The following is a 25,039-nucleotide window of genomic DNA, read 5'->3' as shown; positions in this document are numbered from 1 at the left end:
TGGAACGAATCCCTGCAGCATGTGCTACTTCCATCTGCAGTATTACCTGAGTAAGCTGCTTGCCATGATCTTGTTTGATCCTGTTTTGCTTAAAGATGAACTGCGCTGTAATACCTGGACGTAAGCCTTCAGTGTATCCCGAACCACTAAAGGGGAAGTAGTATCTGTGTTTATTTAAAAAAAAAAAAAAAACTTTGAGGTAAAATCTACCATTACCTTACAATAATCCGTGTGAGCTAGTAGATGCCCCGGAAATTAAAATGGGTGCTGATTCCCACCCCACCCCTCCCCCCTAATTTATTAATGTGTAGCGTGATGGGATTATGATCCGAAGAGACCTTGGCAATATAGTTTTATGAACATTTTTTGCATGTTTTTCTTCTGGACATTCATGAAAAATTAGACCTTTTTAGACTTCCATTCAAAAGATTTATTCACAAATTTCATGGACAAAAACATTCTTTGATGCTATTTCCAAGAGAATCATCTTTTTAATGGTGTTCTATCAAGGAAGATCCTATGATACAGATATATTTTTACCTTTTTCTGTTTTTAGTAAACTTCTTTATACTTCCCTAAACTTTAACAAAGGGAAATCACTGATTGCGGAGAACTCCGCATGGTAAAGTATAGGGGAAAGTAAACAAGATTATTAAATTTAAAGATATTTTTTAAATGTTTTTCAAGTTAACTATTACTGCAATTAATTTCATACATTTATTTTAAATGTAGAACAAAATAGGAAAATGCCACAACACTATTAACTTAATTTTAATTTAAAATGTAAATATTTCTAATACATTAAATTAAAATATAATTATTTTTCTGAAGTTTAAATAACAAAAACTCCCACCTAATGTAGAAAGATTTATATTTTTGTATTATGTATTAAAAGTTATTAGAAGTGATGTATAGAATTAAAGTGCACTTATACTAAAAAATAATGTTATTTTCAAATTGAAAAGTTTATAAAAAAACATTTACAATAGAATAATGAATGATTTACTTTTAGATTTTTATTAAACAGTTGAATAATTGTATTTATATTTTAATTAGTTTAAATAAATTAAGTCCCGATTTACAATATTTTCCACAGGAGGGCGTAGCAGTACCAGTGGCTTACCATGTGTGGTGCTGGACTTACTCTTGTCTGAGCTGGAGCACATTCACTACTGTTTTGGGTCATTTTGCTTGAAGTAACTTCAGAAGTGCAGTTTGTTCATTGCAAACTTCTCCTTAATCCTCCACTTAGTAGTAAATATGCCCCTTTTTCCAGCCACTCCCCTGGGCCTCCCACAAGTACTACTAAGTAGTAAACTTACATGTGTGAAGATCTCCCCACAGAAAAGATAGGAGAAGCAAGGTTGTAAGATGAACTGCATTTTGTAGTAATAAGTAGTACTACTTTACATGCTACAAACTGCAGTCTTTGAATTGGGCCCAAAGTGTTTTATTGGGCTATGAGGTAACAGGATCTAACAAATGTGATATGTTGGCTTTGGCAGAAAGTATATTTTGCTGTGCCATTGCTCACTGTTTTATTACTCAGAGATTGACTGCTGCATTATCCTGACCCCCAAGAATGGGACAAATAAGTATTTTATTCAATTATTTTGAATGTATTTTCAAGGACACTGTAGGAAGCTGGCTCTGTATATACCATATCAAAGTGAGATATAGTGTACACAGAGTCCAGGGGTTCCCCAGAGGCTAAAGTAGATAATACTAATGCTCTCTTTTGTGGTAGTGTGGTCGAGCAGTTAGGCTTATCAGAGGGTAGTGCAAAGCATTTGTTGTACACACACACAAACAATAGAAGAAGCACACACTCAATGACTTAACTCCAGACCAATGGTTTTTATATAGCAAAAATATATTTTCTTAATTTATTTTTAGAACCACAAGATTCAAGTTGCATGTAAGTACTTCAATAGATTCCTATTTTACACAGGTATCAACAGTACTTTGTTTGAAATAGATAAGTAATACAGTTTTTGAATTATTGGCAATAAACTGTTTAAGAAATGGACACTGCAATTTTCAGAAACAGTTCCTGGGGGGAAGAAATGTTAGATCGTTTTACAGGTACCTACAACTTACAGTTTCTGTCTCCGGGTTTTAGGAAGTCCACCAGTTGGGGTTCAAGTTAACCCCAAATACCCACCACCAGCAACACAGGGCCGGCAGGGTGCAGAGGTCAGAGATGAGCAATTTAAACGTGGGCTTCTATGGAGAAAGGGGGTACACGGAATCCGGTCTGCCTGCAGGGAAGTACCCGCGACTCAGAGTGCAGACCAGGGGGGATTAGAAGAGCACTGAAGGGGCCACAAGTATGCACCAAACACACACCCTTAGCGGCACAGGGGCAGCCGGGTGCAGGGTGCCAACCGGACATCAGGTTTTCAATGCTGGTCTATGAGTAGACCCTGGGAGTCTCTTAGAGGCTGCAGGTGAGGTCCAGGGGAGTGTCTCGGGCACCCCACCAGTTGGACTGGGGGGAGGGCTGTCTGCTGAATGTAGAAGCACCGGGTGTCGGGTTCTCCAAAGCCTGGGGGCTGTGGGTGCAGTGTGTTTTAGGCGCCGGTTATCTTCAGCTGGAGCTTTGTGGTCAGGGGGGTCCTCGGGATTCCCACAGCAGCGTAGTGGAGGGGTGGAGAGGTCAACCCAGGGTGGGCACTTGCTCACAATCGCCTGGAGATCCTCTCTTGCTGGGTGGACCACCTGGGCAGCGGGTACACAAGGGTCAGGACTCACACATCCGGAGTGAGGTGGGAGTCTTTGGTTGTAGGATTTCTTAGACAGAACCACTGTTCTCCGAAGTTCTTGGTCCCTTTGGGTACAGGGCAGTCCTCTGAAGTTGTGCAGAGGTCGCTGGTCTTGCTTGATGCGTCGCTGGTCTTTTGCAGGTTCTTTGAAGCAAGAGACAGGCCGGTAGGGCTGGCCCAAAACAGTTGTCGTCTTCCTTCTTCTCTTCTGAGAGTTTCAGCTTAGCAGTCCTTCTTCTTCTTGTAGGTCGCCAGGAATCTGGTGAACTGGGTTCAGGGAGACCCTTAAATCCTAGATTTAGGGGCATTTTAGGGGTCAGAGGGCAGTAGCCAATGGTTACTGTCCCCAAGGGTAGATACACCCTCCTTGTGCCCAATCCCTACCTACTTCTATTGGTCCCTGTCCTCCAAACCGAGATGGAGGATTCTGTAGGGAGGGGATCACCTCAGCTCTAGACACCTTAGGGGTGGTCCTGGTTGGGGTGGTCACTCATCCCTGTTTTCCCTAATTTTTACGCCGGACTTGGCGCCAAAAGTGGGGCTTTGTCCAGGGGGCTGGCAACTCCACTAGCTGGGGCGCCCTGGAGCACTGTAATCCAAGGCTTGAGCCTCTGAAGCTCACTGCCAGGTGTTACAGTTCTTGTAGGAGGGAGGTGTGAAGCACCTCCACCCAGGACAGGCTTTGTTTCTGACCACAGAGTGCACAAATGCACTCACCCCTTGTGGTCAGAAACTTGTCTGAAAGTGGGAGGCTGGCACAGACCGGTCAATCCTACATTAGCAGTTTGGTTAACATACTGTGTGCATGTTTCAATAAATCCCACACTGGTATCAGTGTGGGTTTATTGTGCTGAGAAATTTGATACCAAACTTCCCAGTATTCAGTGAAGCCATTATGGAGCTGTGGAGTTAGTAATGACAAACTCAATATGGCTACACTGCACTTACAATGTCTAAGAATGGAATTAAACACTATAGGGGGATATTGCTCATGCAGCTATGCCCTCACCTGTGGTATAGTGCACCCTGTCTTAGGGCTGTAAGGCTTGCTAGAGGGGTGAATTACCTATGCCATAGGCAGTGGTTTGTAGGCTTGGCACCCTGAGAGGGGGTGACATGTTGACTTTGTCTGTTTCTCCTCACCAGCACACACAAGCTGCAAGGCAGTGTGTATGTGCTTGGTAAGGGGTCCTCTAGGGTGGCATAATACATGCTACAGCCCTTAGAGACCTTCCCTGGCCACAGGGCCCTTGGTGCTATGTGTTCCTTTTACAAGGGACTTAACTGTGTGCCAGGGTTGTGTCAATTGTGGAAACAAAGGTGCAGTTTTAGGGAAGAACACTGGGGGTGGGGCCTGGTTAGCAGGGTCCCAGGCCACTTTCAATCAAAGTTGGCATCACACTAGGCAAAAAGTGGGGGAGGGTAACCATGCCAACAGTGGCACTTTCCTACAGACACATTGGGCACACTTAAACAATGTATTATTCCAGATCTAAATAATTATAGAATAAGATCCAAATAATAAGCGTTTTTGATTGCAAGCCAATTGCTTTTATGCTCAATCAACTTTCTAATCGGCACTACTGCACCATGTACTTTATATTAAATAGGAGTGGTTGGTTTGTTTATTGGTATTATGAAATGTATTCAATTCAAATATTTTTTATTGTACATGCTTTTTTTGTTTTATTACTATTTTGTACATTCTGATAAAAAAAAAAAAAAGTATGATGAGATTTTAAAAACGAAGATACTTTTGCTACCGAAATTGGAAATTAAGGAAAGTAAGGAGGGAGGTTTGGACAGTTGAACAAAAACTATTTACAGTTGTGTGATAGTGTAAATCCTGAGCCTAAAGTTTACAATAATACATTTTTCCAGAGCTAATTGCCATCCATTTTTACAACATTATTGTCGGACTTTTCCATGAAGCTTTCTCAAAGGATATGTTTTCCTCATTTATGCAGTAATGAGATGTGAAGAGATGTTCTCCCTTGTACCACGGCCCCTCTCGGACTTCACCTCCCTGTCTCTAGTACCTAACACAACCCTTGGGACACTGAGATGCTCAATATGCTATTGGCGATCCACTACCAGGCTAAAAAGATACAAAGTGTCAAGACAATATCTCCTGGTAGTCGCAGAGTCTATTAACAACGAAGAAGATAGAGCCACAAGTTGTAGGAGAAGCCTCTCAGCAGGACGCTGCGCGTCTACTTGCGTGAAGGAAGCGTAAAAAAGATTTGTGTCACCCATTGGACCCATCATGTGCATAAGCTTGGTAGTTTGGCAAAGGCCCCTGAGAAAGCCAGAAAAAGCGTGAATCAGCAGTCTGTAGCACCTGTCTACAATTCCAATTAGTTAAGCGTTTTAGGCCATAAGAGACACCACTTTGCCCCTTCAGCGTATTACCTGATGTGTAAGCAAAAACCTATGTTTGGTAGGATAGGTGAAGAATATGCAACATACAACTTCACCTAGGTGTAGAATAACTACTAAAAACAGGAGCAAGATTTTTTTTTTTAAATATATGTGTTTTCTCTGCTGTTTAAATCTTAAAGGCTAGAACATTTTAACTGCTCAGTAAACTAGGAAGATTGTTTTAACCCATACTTTTTGGTGTATATTGTTTTAGTTAGCTTTCGGCCCTTACTACCAATAGCCTGCTAAAAGGTTTGATATTTATTGCATCTGATAAAATCTGACTCAGCTGAGCGGGTGCCATAAATAATATCCAATTACAACTTTCTGGGCAATAAGATGCAGATTTTGGTGTTTATGACACCAATATCCACATGTTCCCCACTAAATACCTGGCATTTCCCCCAATAAATATTAGCAGGTTTGACCAGGCGATATTTATCACAAAACCCATAAACGTATTGTAGTATATTAACGGGGCCGCTCATAATGAGAGCCTTAATTTGTTACTACAAAAAAATCCAAAGAATGTTTTTCTCCAGCTTCTCCATTACTGATTTTCTCTAAAAATTGCATTTTTTTCTGCTGAGTACTAAGTTTCACTGATTTAATTATTGTGATAGCTAGTTATGAAATGTTTATTTTTTAAATATAACTTTGGTTTGGCCTGTAAGTCGTTTATCCCTACACTGACTATGTTGCTGTGGCACCTTATTTTGTTACTCTCCCAGTAGCTTTACTGCAGGTAATGCGCCTGGCAGTCTTCCATATCACATACCAAAGAAACAAAACTACAGGACTGGATGAACTATTCTCATCAGACAAGGAATAACTTGAGCTTTATGTTTTTTCTTTAATGCTCAGTGCTATGGAAATCTACAGGGGAATCTGAAGACAGCTGCTGAGAATGTCTAAAGCATATCAAAGTATTAAGTAAATCATGTGCAATCAAAACCCACTCCTGCAAATCAACAAATTGTTTGACATCATCATCCACTGTCTGAGTCTGGTTTAGATGTAATTAAAACAACTGAAAATGCCAAGCTGGCACAGAGTCGGTACTTTTCAATATTTGTACTTGCAGAAAAGAAAAAGGTATTAAAATGTGTGAATTGTAATCGTTTTCAGAGTAGCCTATGAGTGTTTTCAATAGTTTATAGATTTTTGACATATTCTTTCCGCTTTCTTTCCCCATGTTCATGTAAATAGCCATTGCGTTACTGAATGTAATTTGACTAACAAAAAGAGCCCTATACGAGGAAATGCGGCTCGCAGAGTTTGTTAAAGGGTCAACGTTAAGTACAAGAACTTGCAATTTATTCTCAGCAGGGGATTAGTGCATTCCTCTTCACTTAGAGTCAGAAAAGGGAATTGTAATTAAAATAGCCCAGGCTCAAAAGGTTACTTGTCAACGTTAATATTTTTCAAAGAAAAAGGTGAAACAAAATATATATACATATGTAAATCTCTGCTACAAGAAACGTGTTTCTGTTTGGAAAGTTTGCTTAAAAGCATCATAAAGACAAGGTCATCAGTTAAAAGAATGCCCTGCTTCACAGCACACTATAATCGGGACACACATATCTCATTAACAGTATTTGTTTGCCACTTTTTAAATATTTGTATCTTCTGTATAATCCGAGTTTTTTTGCACTGTATTTTTATTATTAAAGTAGACTTTTTAAAACTTTTTGTCCATGTAAACATGCATTTCCAATCTACAAAAAGGTAAAATACATTAACCAGAATGATTTAATATACACATCTACAATAAACTAGTTTTTAAAATACTTTTAATAGTAGCATTATAGCATAAAGCTACAGTTAAGACAGTTCTATCTGACTAGAACGAAAAAAGACATTCTATCCAAGACCTTTTTGCCTCATTCCTCCCATTTTTTCCTGACCTCTCGCTGTTGGCTCTAGGACACTGAGCACTTTTTCACTGCTGGTCAGTGCTAAAGTGCAGGTGCTCTCCCTCCTAAAGTTGGTATGATTGGCTTACACCTAAGTGGCACATTTAATGTACCCTAGAATAGTGGTATCCCTATACCCAGGGCCTGTAAATTAAATGCTACTAGAGGGCCTGCATCACTGCTTCGCCACCCACTGAAATAGCCTTTCAAACCTGTCTCAGGCCTGCTAGCGCAGGGCCTGCATGTGCAGTTTTCTGCCACAGGGACCTGGCATCTAAATTTACTTGCCAGGTCCAGTACTCCCGTTTTATTACATGTAAGTCACCCCCCTAAGGTAGGCGCTAGCTAGCCCTCTGGGCAGAGTGCTATGTATGTAGAAGGCAGGACTTGTGCCTGGTTGCGTGGCCTGTCCTGTTGGTGACAAACAGCCTATTTGGTTTCTCACTGCTATGAGTGCTGCCTTCTAATAGGATTACTTTGGAAATGCACTGCCTTATGTCTAAGGGGTATTGTCTGATTTCTGAGGGGTAGCATAGGCATGTTTGTTATGGTTGTAATGGTAGTGAGAAATGCTGCTTACTGATGTAGGCAGATTTGTTATTACCATTACAGAAATGCCACTTCTAGAAAGTGAGCATTTCTCTGTGCTCATGACTCTGGTGTTTTGCAGCTTGACTCCAATCCATGTCTGGACAGAGTAACAGTTAGGCTTGGTGCATACTTTTAAGACAGCCTGTACCCAGAAGGGTGGAGGTGTCCCAGAGGTGCATCTACATTTGGAATGGTCTTCCAGGGCTGAGAGAAGGGGAGGCGGGCACACTTGCATTTGTAAAGGCTGTGCCTTGGCCTCACAAAAGGGGCTTGTTTACCCCCAACTGATGTCTGGAGCCTGTGCTGGAAGAGAGAGGGGACACTCCTGGAGCACATCTGCAGCCCAGAAGTTTAGCAGGCTCGTGCACCGTGTTGGGTGCGGTTGCCGTGCGGGAAGGAGGCCTCATCAGAGACCCCCCTCCACTAAGGCCCCAGAAGTTGTATGCAGGACGAGCGGGGAGGAGGCCTCTTCGGAGGCTCCCCGCCCCACCGGACCTCCCTAAGTTTGCAGGAGTCGTGGGCAGGGCGGAAGCCTCATCGGAGGCCCCCCGCACCACTGGGCCTCTTTCGTTTGTTCCCCAGGAAGGGCCGGTTGTGGCCCAGGGGCCTGCAGGGATAGTGGTAGCCCCAGTTCAGGCACGGGTCCCAGGAGGGGCCCCTACATACAAACAGACGGGGTGGGTGCCAGCCACCTCCCCTTCCCCAATCATCAGGCAGCCACTGTTTTGGCGACAAGGAGCGCTGGGGGGCCCCTTCCCTTTGTTTTCACTCGAGGTGCCCTCCTTATTAAGGCATGTGCATTTTTGGTGCACTTCACTGTATGTGCCTCTAAGATGGATGGTATATGACAATGTCAGGGCATGTTGGGGTAACATATGTTTATTAGGACATTTGCATTGGTGGTAATGTGTTCAATATGACATATGCATTTATGCTGATGTGTCTTTCATAACTTCGACTATATATTCCACCATATATTTTCTGATGTTCCTTTTATGGGCATTCTGGTAATTGTATGAGGACGTGCTTTTATGACTTGCCATGTGTTTCCTGATGTTCCTGGTACGGGCATGTATGAGGATCTTATGACATGTGCATCATTGTAGTAATGGATTTCCTGACTACTACTTGTGATACAGAATAGTGAGTAACCTGTGTGATATGTGACAACTGCTGGTCTTTGCAGAGTAAAAGTACTGTCTAAGGTTCTGACAACTGCTTGGGTAGTAGAGTATTACTGACATGTATTTGGTCTAATAATGTTGTGTACAAAACAGTTTATTTTTATATAACTTGGTGTTGTGTTTTCTTTGAGGTGGGGATAGTGCATCAAGTGTGTTGTGTGTGTTGTGCAATCGCTTTACACATTGCCTCTGGGATAGGCCTGACTGCTCTTGCCAAGCTACAAAGGGAGTGAGCAGGGTTATCTTGGGTGTGCAACTCCTTCATCCTGACTAGAGTGGGTGAGTTCTGCCTGGCATAGGTGCATACCCTAGCCAACCAGAAACCCCATTTCCAACATTATAAAATACACAATCCACAAAACGGCATCCTTAATCACCTAAGATATTTTTTTCTTTCAGCCAATACAGGGGAACATATTAACATTTTAGGTGCGAGGCGTTGTGGTGTACGATTTGACATGGAAAAAAATGATTAGCTAAACTAAATCAAAATTGTACTGAAAATTATTATACATATCTAATGTCAATAATAACAAGCAGTGCTGTCATGTAGAATTCATTACATTAGGCAAATCATCAGTTATAGCAAACGTACGGCCTCATTTACAAGCCCTTTGTGCCACCACTGTATAATTATTTTTTTGGGACGCAGTGGTGGCACTAGCAGTGCCCTGCAGTGCTCCAGATTTACATACTGGTGCATTGGGCCCAATGCGTCAGATTGTAAAGCCTGGCATCAGATTATACCTGTGCCAGATATAATTTATGCAAGGTAGCCTTTCCCAGGCAAAAAGCCATGCAGAACAGACATAGTGACATTCACAACATTTCACTGCGTCATTCTGTGACTTCACTGCATCAGAATTTTACTGCCTGTTCAGAAAAGGCGAAAATTGATGCAGGACTTTTTCCAATGGGAGCCTACTCGCATTGCTGGAGTAGCATCATTTTAACAGTGCTACTCCAGCAATGCGTGAGTTTAGCGCAAAGAGATGCTGCAGAATTTCTGACGCATCTGTGAAAATATGCACCATGGATCTCTGTATTGTAAATACAGTGCATCTATGACGTTGTTAGGGGGCCTTAGGGAAGCACAAGAAATCTGACGCATCAGTGCCATTCTTGTAAATGTGGCCCTTAAGATTAACTTCATAGAAAAAACACAGTGTATTTTTAGACTGAATATTATGTATGTCCAAGATAAATAATTTGTCCTGACTAATTATTTCCAGACTTTCTTCTTTGTCACTATTGGATTTCCAGCCCATATATCAGAATATATTTTTATATAGCAGTTCAACTGTTTTTTTTTTTTACAGGCATGAGCGCTCAAGGTTGTACATAAGTCTCTTGACACTATCGCAAACTAACATTCCCCTCTTTTACCAATAATGTTAAAAATAAATACATGGGATCTTACTTCCCGAGGACTATGAAGTCAGCCCTTATTCATCACTGCAGCCTCATCATATAATGGTAGAAATGTAGTCTGTCTTTAATGATTTAAAAAATATATATTTTTTAATTGTTTACAAAACAACCATTGCAGAGCTTTGTGTCTTGGGAGGGAAGAGGGAAAGGAAGGGGGTTAGAGAAAGACAAGGGCATGAGGTAGCACAGGATCAACATGCCGCAGAGATCAACAATCTTGGTAAAGTCAGAGTCATATACACGTTACAACATTGAGTAATGTAATTACAGCAAATACATTTGTGTGATGTACTTAGGCCCGTGTATTGGGGCTAGGGGCTCATGGTGGTGGAAAGTCCGGGAATGGGCTTTGAAATAGAGGAGAAATGGCTGAGGATTGCTACACATGCAATGTGGTAGGTGAAGCCATGGTGGATAGTGGCGTCCTGTTGTGATGTGTCAAATTAGTCACATGTTGGGAGGGCAAGGCATCTGTTCCCCCTAAGTCAGTCTTTAATGATAATGCCTAAATACCAATTGCAGTAAAACTAAGTCCTTGGGTACTAGAAAAACATTTGAAAGAGGCCTTTCAAATAGTCTTCTGCTGACGGACTGTAATATACAGCATAATTTGGGCCTAACGGCTTAATTACGAATCTAGCAGTCCCACCGCAAGACCGCCAAACTCACAGGGAGGACCCCTCCCCACCCCATTACAATGTTCCCAACAGTCTATCCGGCAGGAACATTGCAATAGAGCATTCCTGCTGGTCAGACAACTGGGAAGAGTGCTACAAGATAGCACTCAGCTCCCGTAAAGGAGCTGAGTGCTACCTTGCAGTACAGAGGGGACCGACTAGCACCCTCAGAAACTATACAGCTCACAAACAAAAAAAGTGAAAATTGCACCACCTAGTATAATGATTTGTTTTAATCATAATAAAGTATTTGTTTCCAACACACTTCAGAAATGACAAAAAATAGGCTTCAATTGGGTCCCTAATTCTTATATATTCTGAAATACTCATGCAGTTCATTTAAATGTTGTCCATGTGCTAGAAAAAAACCTCTTTCTGATCCCCGGTAACCAGCAAGCTTGTTACAAAAGTCCTCTCACTTTGAAGTCAGAGAAAGAAAGATAAACAAGTGCCATCAGAAGATAGCGCATGACATTTCATTGTGATTTTTGCATGCACAGCAAATTGGGCAAGATAAGTATAAGATTTAACAGCCGCTTTACAGAAAGGGAGTTTGTGGAGGAATACAGTAAACACAGTTGAGGGCAACGGGAGGGGCAAACTAAACCTGGAGAACCTAAAGCAAATAAAGCCAGTTTCCCCTCTGGTGCACTACACTCAAGAGCTTGCTTGCCTTTGAAAGTTGAAATCAGTACAATAAAGATGCTTTCATTATGTAGTGACCATGTTGGTGTTCTTCAAAACATAAATAGTAGATGACCATTTTTTTTATATACCGTCTGGTGCAAAGAAGGTGCCTGCCAAGGGGGTGATTTGTAAGCTTTGCCGCAAGCAATTTTCCCATGGAATGAAAAAATCGTATAGCTTTATCAGCAGTGTGACAAGGTGCCATATGAGGTCAATGCACTTGGCACGCCTAGCTTGTGCCGAAAGTCCCCAAGATGTCTTTAGTAAACCAGACAGCTGTGCTGTCTGGTAGGCTGTGACCTAAAAAGGAGGGTGGGTACTTACTAGAATAAATTTTGGCATTGATTTTGTCTAATGAGAACTCTTTCATGGGTGTGTCTTCACACTTGTGAGACTCTAGCGAGGTTGCGCATTAATTAATTTAGTATTATGGTGTTCTTTATATATCATGTTCATGTATTATTTCATGTTTTAATAAAACGTATAAGGTTTTCATTTAAAAGATTGTATTGCAGTAATTTTTGCTGTGTAATGAATACTATTGTGAGAGACCTGCAAGAGGTCCACGAGAGCCAGTCACACAATTCCCGAGTGCATTCCACTGCTCTCTCCCCTAACATTTCTCCCCAAGGCAACAGGTGAGTGTATTAGGGGGTGTGTGGAGTGACTTATCTTTCTACTATAAACTCTTCTCAGGGCAACAAACATGCATAGAAGATTGTGAGCAGGAACTGCCCTCTCCACAACAGCCCTCCTGAGAATGACAAGTGTGTGTAGTAGGGTGTGCTGAGGGACTAGCCTGTTCGTAGAGACCTCTCTCTTGGACGAGTGTCTATAGCAGGGTGTGGAGGGGGACTGGCCTCTTCACTGAGACCCCTCCCCAGGGTGACAGATGTGTGTGGCAGGGTGTACAGAGGGACTGGTTTCTCCACTGGCATGGCTCCTCTAGGTAATAGGTGTGCATAGTAGGGTGCAAGGAGGGACTGGCCTCTCCACTACAGCTTCTCTCTTAGACAGATTTGGGAGTTTTGTGCAGAGGGACTGGCCTCTCCGCCAAGACCCCTCCCCAAGGTACGGATGATCGTAGTATGTGCAGGGAGGGACTAGTTTCTCCAATGACACCCTTACCCTAGATGATAGGTGTGAGTAGGAGGGTGTAAGAAGGGACTAGCCTTTCCACTGAAAACTCTCTCTTGGATGTCAGGAGTACGTAGTAAAGTTTGTGAGGGGACTGGACTCTCAGCTGAGATCCTTACCCGGGGGACAGCTGTGCCTAGTAGGGTGTGGGGAAGGAGTGACCTCTCTGCTGAGACCTCTGTGTTGTACGACTGTAATGCGTAGTAGAGTATAGAGAGGGTCTGCCCGCTCCGCTGAGACCCCTCCCTTGGGTGATGACAGGCATGCGTAGTAGAGTGTGGAAAGGGACTGACCTCTCTGCTGAGACCTCTCTCTTCGACTAGTAGTAGGGTGTGGAGAGTGATTGGCCTCTCCATAGAGACCTCTTGTAGATGACAAGTGTTCGAAGAAAAGTGTGAGAAGGCACTGGCCTCTCAGCTGACACCTCTCTCTTGGACTACAGGTGTATGTTGTAGGATCCAGAGAAGGGATGGCCTCTCCGCGGAGACCTCTCCTGAGGATCACGGGCATGCATGATAGGGTGTGAAGGGGGTGGTGTATCTGCTGAGACCTTGTTTTAGACAAAATATGTGCATTAGGGTGTGGGGAGGAAATGACCTCTCCACTGACAACTCTCCCCTTAGCAGATGCGTTTAGTAGTGTATGGGAATACAGTGGCCTCTCCACTGAGACTCCTCCCCAGCATGACAGTTGTGCATAGTAAGGAAAGGGGCGGGACTCACCTTTCCACTGACACCTCTTTTCTGAGCCACCTATCCTGGTAAAAAAAAAGAAATCATTGTAAGTTTGTGTTTCGCCTATATGTTGCCTTCTCTATTAGTCTACATCCTCATATTGTTTACTGCAATAAAACTTAACTCTAAAGATACTAGTGAATCATTTTTAAACTCATGTGTAATATCAGATTTAAAATCAAGTATAAAAGTATTTTAAAATATGTTGGCATTATTACTTAAAGGCATCATAACTTGAAACACAAAATTTTGACATATAGGCAATGAGTACACAACCATTTTCCTCAACACTGGGCAGCAATTAATATTGCTGTGCTGCATTCTGTGAAAGTGAGCCAGAAGAAATGCACCATATCCACTAAGGTGTAGCTCATTTGTTCTGCCTGTTAGCACTGATGCAATGCGTACCAAGTAGTAGCATCACATGAACCTTTGCACCGTAGTGCAAGGGCGCCCAAGTGAGCACATTATCAACAGCATTGTTTTTATGAAGGAAGGTACTACTTTCTCCACCAGACCAGTGCTGCCTGTAACACTGGTATCTTTTTATGTAGTCTTCTCGCACTGGAGCAGTGTCTACTGCTAAGAAGCAATACACAAACCCTTGTTCATGGTGCAACAATTGCTAGATTACATGCAGCATTGTTTTTAACCTCTGAGGTATTCCTTTCTGTACAAAAATGTTGCCTGTAACACTGACTGCCTTGTACTGTGGTGCAAACATGGTTGGGTTGCTTGTAAGCAGCATACATTACATCAGTGCAAAGAGACAGCACAAATCTACCATCTCTACTAAGATATGGTTCATTTCGGGTATCTCCTAGCAATTGACACTGTGTACTGCTCAGTGGTAAATGAGGTACCCTTCTTTCATGGTACAAGGGAGCCTACATTACATTCAAAGTTGTTTTTATACAGTAAATCATATATTTCTACAAAAGAACAGTTGTAGTCATAACACTGACACTATTGCAGCATAGTACAAACCTACCTATGTTGCTGCTAGGTAGCACACAGTGTGTCATTGCTAAGAGGGAGAAGGAATGATGGACTGTACTAGCTACTTAAGGCCTATTCCTTGATTTATGCTGAAGCTTTTGACCAGGACCTATTTCAAGTCAATGGAGCTCTAATAATTGGTTGCCAATTCTATCTTTAATTCTTTTTAAGTCATCGGCCTATTTTTAATAGACCAATCTGCCCCCAAGGGGGGCAGAAACTACTAGACACCCGGGATTTTTTTTTTTACGTCAGTTTCACCCAAGGAGAGCGACCACTTAGGCATGGGTCTCTCCTCTGGGGGAGAAATTTATTATAGGCCACTTCAACCCTGTTGGACTTTTGGCCATATGCATGGTCATCCCTAGTCTTTTTGCCTCCTTCCTCCTGGTTTTTCTGACCTCTCGCTGTTGGCTCTAGGACTCTGAGCACTTTATCACTGCTGACCAGTGCTAAAGTGCAGGTGCTCTCCCATCTAAAGTTGGTATGATTGGCTTATACCTAATTGGCATATTTAATTTACCTATAAGTCCCTTGTACAGTGGTATCTCTATACCCAGGGCCTGTAAATTAAATACTACTAGTGGGCCTGCAGCGCTTCTTGCGCCACCCACTGAAGTAGACTTTCAAACCTGTCTCAGGGGCCTGTGTGCGCAGTTTTCTGCCACAGGGACCTGGCATCTAAATTTACTTGCCAGGCCCAGAACTCCCCTTTTACTACATGTAAGTCACCCCTAAAGTACGCCCTAGTTAGCCCTGTGGGCAGGGTGCCATGTATGTAGAAAGGCAGGACATGTGCCATATTGCATGGCCTGTCCTAGTAGTGACAAACAGCCTAACTTGGTGTCTCACTGCTGTGAGTGCTGCCTTCTCATAGGATTGCATTAGAAATGCCCTGCCTTATGTGTAAGGGGTATTGTCTGATTTATGAGGGGTAGCGTAGGCGTGTTTGGTATGATTGTGATGGTGACAATAAATACTGCTTACTGGTGTGGGTGTATTTTTTATTATTATCACAGAAATGCCACTTCTAGAAAGTGCACATTTATCTGTGCTTATAATTCTGGTGTTTTGCAGCTTGACTCCAATCCACGTCTGGGCAGAGTGACAGTTGGGGCTTTGTGCATACTTTTCAGACAGCCTGTACACAGGGAGGGTGGAGGTGTCACCGAGGTGCATCTGCATACTGAATAGTCTTCCTGGGCTGAGAGAAGGGAGAGGCGGGGCACACCTGCATTTGTAAAGACTGTGCCCTGGCCTCACACAATAGGGTCGTTAACCCCCCACTGATGTTTGGAGCCTGTGCTGAAAGGAGAGAGGGGGCACTCCCAGAACCAGTTGTAACTGGCTGGAACCTCCTCTCCCTACCATTGTAAAACACTGTAAGAACTGACTATAAGTACAGGGGAATTTCCCCCACAATTTGAACATTCTTGGAACTTGAAACTGGACACAGAACGCTGATGAATGGACTCACCAGGAAACCGCCATGGACTGCTGCTGCTGTGCTGACCTGTGATCTGCCTGGTCACTAGGAGGAACTGCCACCATCTGCACCCCTTGTGCTGGCCTGTAGCTGGGCCCACCAGCCCTGTGCTCCTTCTTGTTGAGTTGTTCCCAGGGGCAGGGTGCTGTGGCCCCTGACCCCTGCAACGATCTTTTACATCTTTGCCAGGAGGGAGCGCGAGGCGCCCCCTCCCCCTTTAAAGGATTTCCCTGACTTGGGCCCCCCCTTGGAGAGGGCCGGTGGAGGCCCGGGGGGCCCCCCAGTGATCACGGGTCCCAGAAGGGGCCCGTCAAAAATTCAGAGATGGTGCGTGCCGCCCCTCTCGGTCTGCCATGTTGAGGGAGGCCCCTGTTTTTGCGCAGAGGAGCGCCGGGGGCCCCATTAGTTGTTTTAGGCACTGGAAGTGCCTCACCATCAAGACAGGTACTTTTAAATGGACCAATATGTTCCTAATCTAAAGTTCTTTCTACAGACTTTGCTATTATGATATATTGCCTACCTGTTCTATGATGCTTTTACATATGTGTGCACATGTTCCTTTTATGGGCGTGACTTGCTAATATGTTTCTCTAACTTGCCATAGGTTTTCTAATGTTCCTACTATGGGCGTTTTATGATATTCTTATGACAAGTGTTCTAATGTGATTACGTGTTTCCTGACTACTGCTTATGTTGCAGAATACTGAGTAACCTGTGTGTTATGTGTGACTACTGCTAGTTTGCAGAGTAACTAATGTGTAACGTTCTGACAACTGCTAAGGTAGCAGGATAGTACTATTATGTGATGTTGGTCTGATAATTACGTTGTGTACAATACAGTATATTTTCATATAATCTGGTGTTGTGTTTCCTTTGTGGTGGGGATATTGCGTCACAGGTGTGTGTGTGTTGTGCAAACGCTTTACACATTGCCTCCGGGTTAAGCCTGACTGCTCGTGCCAAACTACCAAGGGGGTGAGCAGGAGTTATCTTGGACGTGTAACTCCCTTGCCCTGACTAGAGTGGGTAAGTTCTGCCTGGCTGAGGTGCATACCCTAGCCAACCAGAAACCCCATTTCTAACAAACCCCCTTTGGTGGCAGATCGGCCTATTTCTATTAGGTCGATCTGCCCCTGGGGAAGGGGGACAGAAACCACTTAGGCACCAGGAATTAGTCTGTGTGTGTTTTGTTTGAGGGTCAGCCCCTTGCACAAGAGTCGCTTCCCATCGGGGCACGTTACTGTTGGCCATTGCGCCTATTTTTATAAGGCCCATCTGCACCCAAGGTGGGCAGAAAGCCCAGCAGAGACCAGGGAAGATTTTTTTTTTTTTTTTAAAGAGGTTGGGGGTATGGCCATACCCCCACCCCAAATACATAAGATAAGATAAGGCAATTACCCCGTTCCACTCCCTGGGAGGTGAGGGGAGGGGCAGAAAGCCCATTAGATGCCAGGGGATTAAAAAAAATATAGTGGGTTGGTGGCTACCAACCAGTATGGGCATGGTTAGGCCTCCACCCCAACTGGAGGAGGTAACAGTTGTTCAGCTCTCCCCCGCACACAAACATCTTATCCCACGGCAAGCAAGAGGACATTTGATTATTTGGGGTTTTGGTTTTACATTTGGGCCATGAGAGCTTGTCTAGCTCTCAAAATCGTCCCACTTGGTGAGGTCTGCATTTTTTGGACTTTGGGACGTTGCCATGTAGAAAAATCTACAAGACCTAGAAACATCTGAAAACTAAACACCTGGGTAAGTCCCCCGGTGGTGTGCTTCACATGTCCCCCGCACCATTTTCTTACCCACAATGCCCTGCAAACCTCCAACTTTGCTTGAAATCACACATTTTTCCCACATTTTTGTGATGGAACCTTCCGGAATGTGCAGGAAACCACAAAATTCCTACCACCCAGCAATGTCGCAGCTATACCGATAAACATTCTGCCCCCCTTGTCAGCCTAAAAACGTTTTTTTTCAAACTGCTCTTTTGGACCCGCTTTGGTTCCCCCTCATTTTCAACACGTTTTTGGCTCTTCCCTGTCACAGGCACTTGAGCCCACCAAGGTATCATTTTTACCAGGAGACTTAGGGGAATGTTGGGTGGTAGGAAATTTGTGCCGGTGTGGTGATCACGCACAGAAATGCGGAAAAAAAATGATTTTTTTGCTAGATTTGAGGTTTGCTGAGGATTCTGGGTAAGAAAACACTGGGGGATATATACAAGTCACACCTCCCTGGATTCCATCAGGTGTCTAGTTTTCAGAAATGTTTTCAGAAATGTTTAGGTTTGGTAAGTTTCCCTAGATGGCTGCTGAGCCCAGGACCAAAAACGCAGTTGCCCCCCTCAAAAACAGGTAGTTTTGTATTTGATAATTTTGATGTGTCCACATAGTGTTTTGGGGCATCTCCTGTCACGGGGTCTAGGCCTACCCACACAAGCGAGGTACCATTTTTATCGGGAGACCTGGGGGAGCACTGGGTAGACAGAAGTTTGTGGTTCCACTCAGATTCCGTAACTTTGGGGCACCAAAATGTGAGGAAAAAGTGGGGTTTTTTTGCCACATTTTGAGGTTTGCAAATGATTCTGGGTAACAGAACCTGATGAGAGCACCACAAGTTACCCCATTCTGGGTTCCCCTAGCTGTCTAGTTTTTAGAAATGTCCAGGTTTTCTAGGTTTTCCTAGGTGCCGGCTGAGCTAGGGGCCAAAATCTACAGCTAGGCACTTTGCAAAAAACAGGTCAGTTTTGTTTGGGAAAATGTGATGTGTCCACGTTGTGTTTTGGGAGATTTCCTGTCACGGGCACTAGGCCTACCCACACGAGTGAGGTACCATTTTTATCGGGAGACTTGGGGAAATGCTGGGTGGAAGGAAATTTGTGGCTCCTCTCAGATTCCAGAACTTTCTGTCACCGAAATGTGAGGTAAGAATGTTTTTTTGCAAAATTTTGAGGTTTACAAAGGTTTCTGGGTAACTGAACCTGGTGAGATCCCACAAGTCACCCCATCCTAGATTCCCTGAGCTATCTAGTTTAGAAAAATGCACAGGTTTGGTAGGTTTCCCTTGGTGCAGGCTGAGCTACAGGCCCAAATTCACACCTAGGCACTTTTCAAAAAACACGTCAGATTTCAATTAAAAAATGTGATGTGTCCATGTTGCGTTTCCTGTCGCGGCCATTAGGCCTACCCACACAAGTGAGGTACCATTTTTATCGGGAAACTTGGGGGAACACAGAATAGCAGAACAAGTGTTATTACCCCTTGTTTTCTCTACATTTTTTTCCATCCAAATGTACAACAGTGTGTAAAAAACATGTCTATTTGAGAAATGCCCTGTAATTCACATGCCAGTATGGAGACCCCGAAATTCAGAGATGTGTAAATACCCACTGCTTCTCAACACCTTATCTTGTAGCCATTTTGGAAATACAAAGGATTCCTTGATACCTATTTTTCACTCTTTATATTTCAGCAAATGAATTGCTGTATACCCAGTATACAATGAAAACCCAGTGCAAGGTGCAGCTCCTTTATTGGCTCTGGGTACCTAGGGGTCTTGCTGAACCTACAAGCCCTATATATCCCCGCATCCAGAAGAGTCCAGCAGACGTAACAGTATATTGCTTTTGAAAATCTGACATTGCAAGAAAAAGTTACAGAGTAAAACGTGGAGAACAAATTGCAGTTTTTTTTACCTCAATTTCAATTTCTTCTTCAGCTGTTATTTTCTGTTGGAAATCCTTGTAGGATTAACACAAATGACCCCTTGCTGAATTCAGAATTTAGTCTACTTTTCAGAAATGTTTAGCTGTCCAGAATCCAGTATTCACACCCATTTCTGTCACTAACTGGAAGGAGGCTAAAAGCACAAAAAAATACTAAAAATGGGGTCTGACACAGTAAAATGCCAAAATTGTGTTGAAAAATGCAGTTCTCTGATTCAAGTCTGCCTGTTCCTGAAAGCTGGGAAGATGGTGATTTTAGCACCTCAAACCCTTTGTTGATGCCATTTTCAGGGGGAAAAAACACAAGTCTTCTTCTGCAGCCCTTTCTTCCCAATTTTTTTTTTTTTTTTTTAATGAAATTTTGTTTTTATTTTGGCTAATTTCTTGGTGTCCTCCAGGGGAACCCACAAACTCTGCGTACCTCTAGAATCCCTAGGATGTTTGAAAAAAAGGACGCAAGTTTGGCGTGGATAGTTTATGTAGACAAAAACTTTTGAGGGCCTAAGCGCGAACTGCCTCAAATAGCCAATAAAAGGCCTGCCACCTGAGGGGGGGAAAGGCCTGGCAGCGAAGGGGTTAAGGAGTGTAGTCCATGTATGATAGACTACAAAAGGTATTACAAAATTTTACTCCATGATGCCAGATTGTCCCTGGCTAAACTATACAGGTTGCCATAGTAATATTCAGCTTCATGAGAAGGGTAGACTAAAGTGCCTGGTATGGTATGCTCTGCTGCATAGCCTCTACCTTTCATTTTCCCCTTCTCAACACATACATTCTGGACAGGTAGGGTACACAGAAAGGCTGAGAACATTAGCAGATTTAAAATGTCAAAAGCAGGTGCTCTGTATCAGCTTATTAAACTAACATAGATAATATATTCATTTATTAGTACAGTTATTTTTTTAATGTACTCGTAATATGCATTTATACTAATTGTATTCTGATTATATATATATATATATATATGTATATTTTATTTTATTTATTTATTAATAGCTTTGACGCCGTTCAAAACTAGCATGTTACTCAATGCAGATGTTTTTTTTTTTTAATTAGGGTGATTCATCAAATGCGAGCCAAGAAAAAGGGGGGGTCCCAAAACACTTTTTCCCTCATGCAATTTCCCTTCGGGATTTGGAACACAACTACAACCTGAACTGCTGAACAGAATGACACCAAATTTGGCAGAAAGCTAGATCTTGGTCAAGAAAGGTCTGTTTTTGTGATTTGGTGTAAATCAGTTCGTAGTTTTGTAGTTACAATTTTTTTTTTTATAGATATCTGGGCAGAGCCAAAGCACACATCTCATGGTGAGATCGGGTTGGCTGCCAAGACTACAACCAGGAAGTGTTAGCAGCTATCTTGGGACCCGACTCAGCCAGTACCAAGACTCTGGGGAAAAACTATAGAAATGTGTGAAAAGCCAAACAAAAAGTATGTTATTGGTGGGGTGTGGTGTTGAGAGAAGAAGAGGAAAGATACTTCTTGAAGTAAGACAGCCTAGTCACCTAGCAAATGTCCAACGAGTGAGATAAAACGAATCCAAAGATCGGAAACTTGAGTTCAAACAAACAAAGTGTCCCGAAGAATAGAGAAAGGTTAATATAGCCAAAAAATTCATGTTTTATGTACCACCGGAAAGGCAGAAAAAAAGATTGTTACAAATGCGGGATTAGAGTAAGATCAGTGAAGAGAATGGGGCCAAATGAGCTAAAGAAATGAGGGACGGAGAGAGTAAGCGAACGAATGGAGAACTACTAAGAAATAGGAAAATGAAAGGAAGGAAAGATAGGCGTCGAGAAGAGTTGCGAAGGAAACAGAACGCATGGAAATGCCGAGGCTGACATGTCAACTGAAAGACAAGCTTCTATGTGCTCGAGGAGGGAAGAAAGCGCAAGAGGGTTACAATCCAGTCATTTTCTGTTTACAGCTGAAACGGGAGGCGTATCTCAAAGTATGTTGGCTGAAATGCGCATCTACTGAAGTGAATGAAAGGCAATTGTAAAGTACCTCAGTTCGATGGTAAGAGCGCCGACGCTCACTGCCTGCACCCTGACCCTCCTGGGCTGGGTCTGGAGAGAACTTTAAAAAGTGACACGTTTGGGGGAGATGTGAGCAGGCGGTCACTTAAGAGACCGGAATGATGGATGTACATAGACGGCCGAAACCGGCTGTTTGGTTTAGCGCCACAAGGCCACACGAATGTAAGAATGTGTGCTGTTCTAAATGCCACATACAATCTACACAGCTGTAACTGTGTAAAATAAACTGCTTAAAAGAATTCTCAGTATTGGAAGTGGTTTATTGTGGCACCGTGCTGTTAGAGAGTTAATGCCCTTTTAGTGCCTGTCTGTCCTCCCACTCTCCAGAGAGTCAGTGAGTTTAGAAATCACCCTAAACCTTGGCGTTAATCAGCTGTGTTTTTATTTCATCATTGAAGCACAGTGTATGAACTGAGGGTTCCGCAAGCACAGGGGCCCCTCTTGTATTCTGCTGTCAGATATAGCTGGCATTGTGCGGGATGCTGCGGACAGGACGTCATGTGACAGGGCGGTCGGCAAAATAATGCGGCACCCGCATGTACAGTTCAGGTGGCTTCTCTTTGGCGGTGCAGCGCCACGTTCCTTGCGGCCCTTGGCGCCCCCTACCGCCACCATGTTTGCATCGTATTTAAAATACAGCGCACCATGGTGCACAGTAGGGGGCAATAGCGTAATTTTTTTAATGCTATTGATGTACTCTGGAGAAATAAAGCCAAAATGTTGGCGTTACTCCTGCAGAGTACGTAGGGGCTAATTATAAATAATGGTATGCCCCTTTTAACACCTGCTCTGAGCAGGTGTTAAAAGTGCCCAAAAAATGGCGGAAGGAAATCTTTTAGATTTCCTTGCACAATTTCTTTAGCCCCCTTAACGGGGAATGCTCCCCTTGCATACATTATGCCTGGCACAGGCATAATGTAGTGCATGGGTTTACATAGTGGTACTATGCATGCATTGCGCCGCTTTGTAAATATGGTATGGGGAAAATGCCACATTATCTCCGCCTTAGTGTCAATCAGCCACCAACGTTTATTATGGTTTTGCTGTAAAAGGGGTGGGGCCACGGGGCATGACGGGGACATAGGTGGAGACACACCTTTGCCATGCACTGCTAATTACCACACATATTACATCACTGATATCTGTTCAGAGGCAATTCATAATATCACTGCAACTTTTACATTAAAATTATTGATGAGAAAACAGTTCATGGCAGGGTCACAAGTTATACTTCTCTTAGGGCATGAGTTACAGTTTCTTGAGACAAATATAACTGCTACATTTTTATGGTTTTGTTCTCGTGAAATCTGAATCTAACTATAATTTACCTGTACCCTTCGTTTTTTTAGTGAACACACACACACACACACATATATATATATATATATATATATATTGATATATCGTTCCAGCAGAATTGTACCGCACTGTGAACTCCTTACCGTACATTATTGTATAATGTACTTAGCAACTGCACCGACATGTTACAATGGGACAGTCTTTTGCACAGTTGATAAGTCCTACCGTTATGTTTGCTTTTATACTGTTGTTTCAAAATATCAATTATGAGGCATCATGGAACATGTAGTTTCAAGCTTACTTTTTCAGTGACAATAAAATAATATATACAAAAAACAAACATGAACACAATCAGATTGTTTACAGCTCTACCATTGTTAAGATTATGACTAATGTTTTTCTAATGTGTCATGGGTACACATAATTATCAATCCAAATAATGAGACTTCACAAGGGTGCACATCAACGCTGTTTACCTTAGTGTGGTGATTATTACGTAATTAATATGTGACTCTGCTGTTTGTACTCACAATTAATTACGATGTAGTGCAGATTAATAAACCCTCGTCAGCAATTTAGTGTACTTCATTAATTCCTCCTGGGGTACTGATTACACTTTAACATCCGCATTTTTTATACAAGATATTATTTCACATTGAGTACTATCATTCCAATAACGGTGAGAACATCATCTCACAATGAAAACTGAAGGTTTAGTACCTGACTTATAACCAAACCCTCAAGCAACCATTATGCTCCTGTCCCCAGTCGCAAATGTTCCTTAAATCATTTCTGTTATGATTATTCACCAAAGTTTTTATGATTATTTGAGGGGTAATGAAGTAAAATGTTACCACATTTGTCAAGAACCAAAACGAGCTGTAACTATATAATTCCATCTATAAATGAACATAGAGCTCTTTGTTGCCATTCAAACCAAAGGGAGTCTAATTAATTAATTGAGTAATATATGTAGACTCAAGCTGCAACAATTTTTTTTGTCATATCATCACCCCTCTCATGTTCATGTACATAATCTATACCATACTATTTAAGCATTTTCCAGTCTTTAGTCTGGTGTACATGTAAATGCCTCACCACTGCATAACTTTGATCATGTTTGATTAGCTTGATGTGTTACAATATTCTTTTCTTGGGCATGCGTTTAGTGCTACCAATGTACTTCAAACCATAATGGTATTCAATGATATAGATCACAAATCTCCTGTCACAAGTGATTCTGTACTTAACGGATGTTTCCACTTCATCCTTGCTTACAAACTTTTTTGTTGTTAGGCCAATTTTACATGCCTTTCACTGATTGCATTTCATGAAGCCCTGTTGTTATTGTGTTAGCCAATTATTAGTGGCCTTGGGGAGAAGTGTCTTCTGACCAATTTGTCCTTCAAAGATGATGCCTTTCGGAAATGTTAATAATGGCCTATCCCCACCTTAAGCCTATATCAGAATCTTAAGCTATCAAGCGCCAATGTTTCTGTAAGATTTTACGTATTTCGCCACTTTCTTTACTGCAGGTTGTAATAATTATCAAGGAATTCTCAATCACTTTCTTGAAAATCTCAGTTTTTGGAATAAGAACTTCATTTCGCGATTTCCTCATAACTTTGTTAATTCTTTTGTTCAAAATGCTTTGCTTGTAGCCTCCGACCTTGAATCTTTGTATTGTTTCATTATATTTGTTAAATGATTCTCTTGTTCATCATTTGAGCAATTCCTATGCATGTGTATTAATTCTCCATATTGTATGCTAGTTAATAGTGCTTTTGGGTGAAAGCTTTCACCATGTAAGACACTATTTGTTGATGTTTCCTTGCGATTTAAAGTAGTTTCTATTTTGCCATTCTGCGCATACACAGTAAGATCAAGAACGTTTAGCCATTCATGACTTGCTTCACATGTGAATTTTAAGCCTAAGTCATTCG

General features: G+C 42.5%; 1 protein-coding gene across 3 annotated transcripts in view; it reads right to left on the bottom strand.

Moving 5' to 3' along the window:
* The window catches only part of GGACT (gamma-glutamylamine cyclotransferase), a 355,212-nt gene that overhangs the window by 70,957 nt on the left and 259,216 nt on the right, over window positions 1-25,039 (bottom strand). For all 3 annotated transcript variants that reach the window (XM_069205069.1, XM_069205067.1, XM_069205068.1), the window contains exon 4: window positions 13,532-13,566. The gene's annotated coding sequence lies outside the window, so the exon portion shown is untranslated. The remainder of the gene's footprint in view (window positions 1-13,531; window positions 13,567-25,039) is intronic.

Source organism: Pleurodeles waltl, chromosome 8 (genome assembly GCF_031143425.1).
Source record: "Pleurodeles waltl isolate 20211129_DDA chromosome 8, aPleWal1.hap1.20221129, whole genome shotgun sequence".
In the NCBI taxonomy this organism is placed as follows: domain Eukaryota; kingdom Metazoa; phylum Chordata; class Amphibia; order Caudata; family Salamandridae; genus Pleurodeles; species Pleurodeles waltl.
Note: the sequence above shows the minus strand (reverse complement) of the source record. Positions and strands in the feature narration are given on the sequence as shown.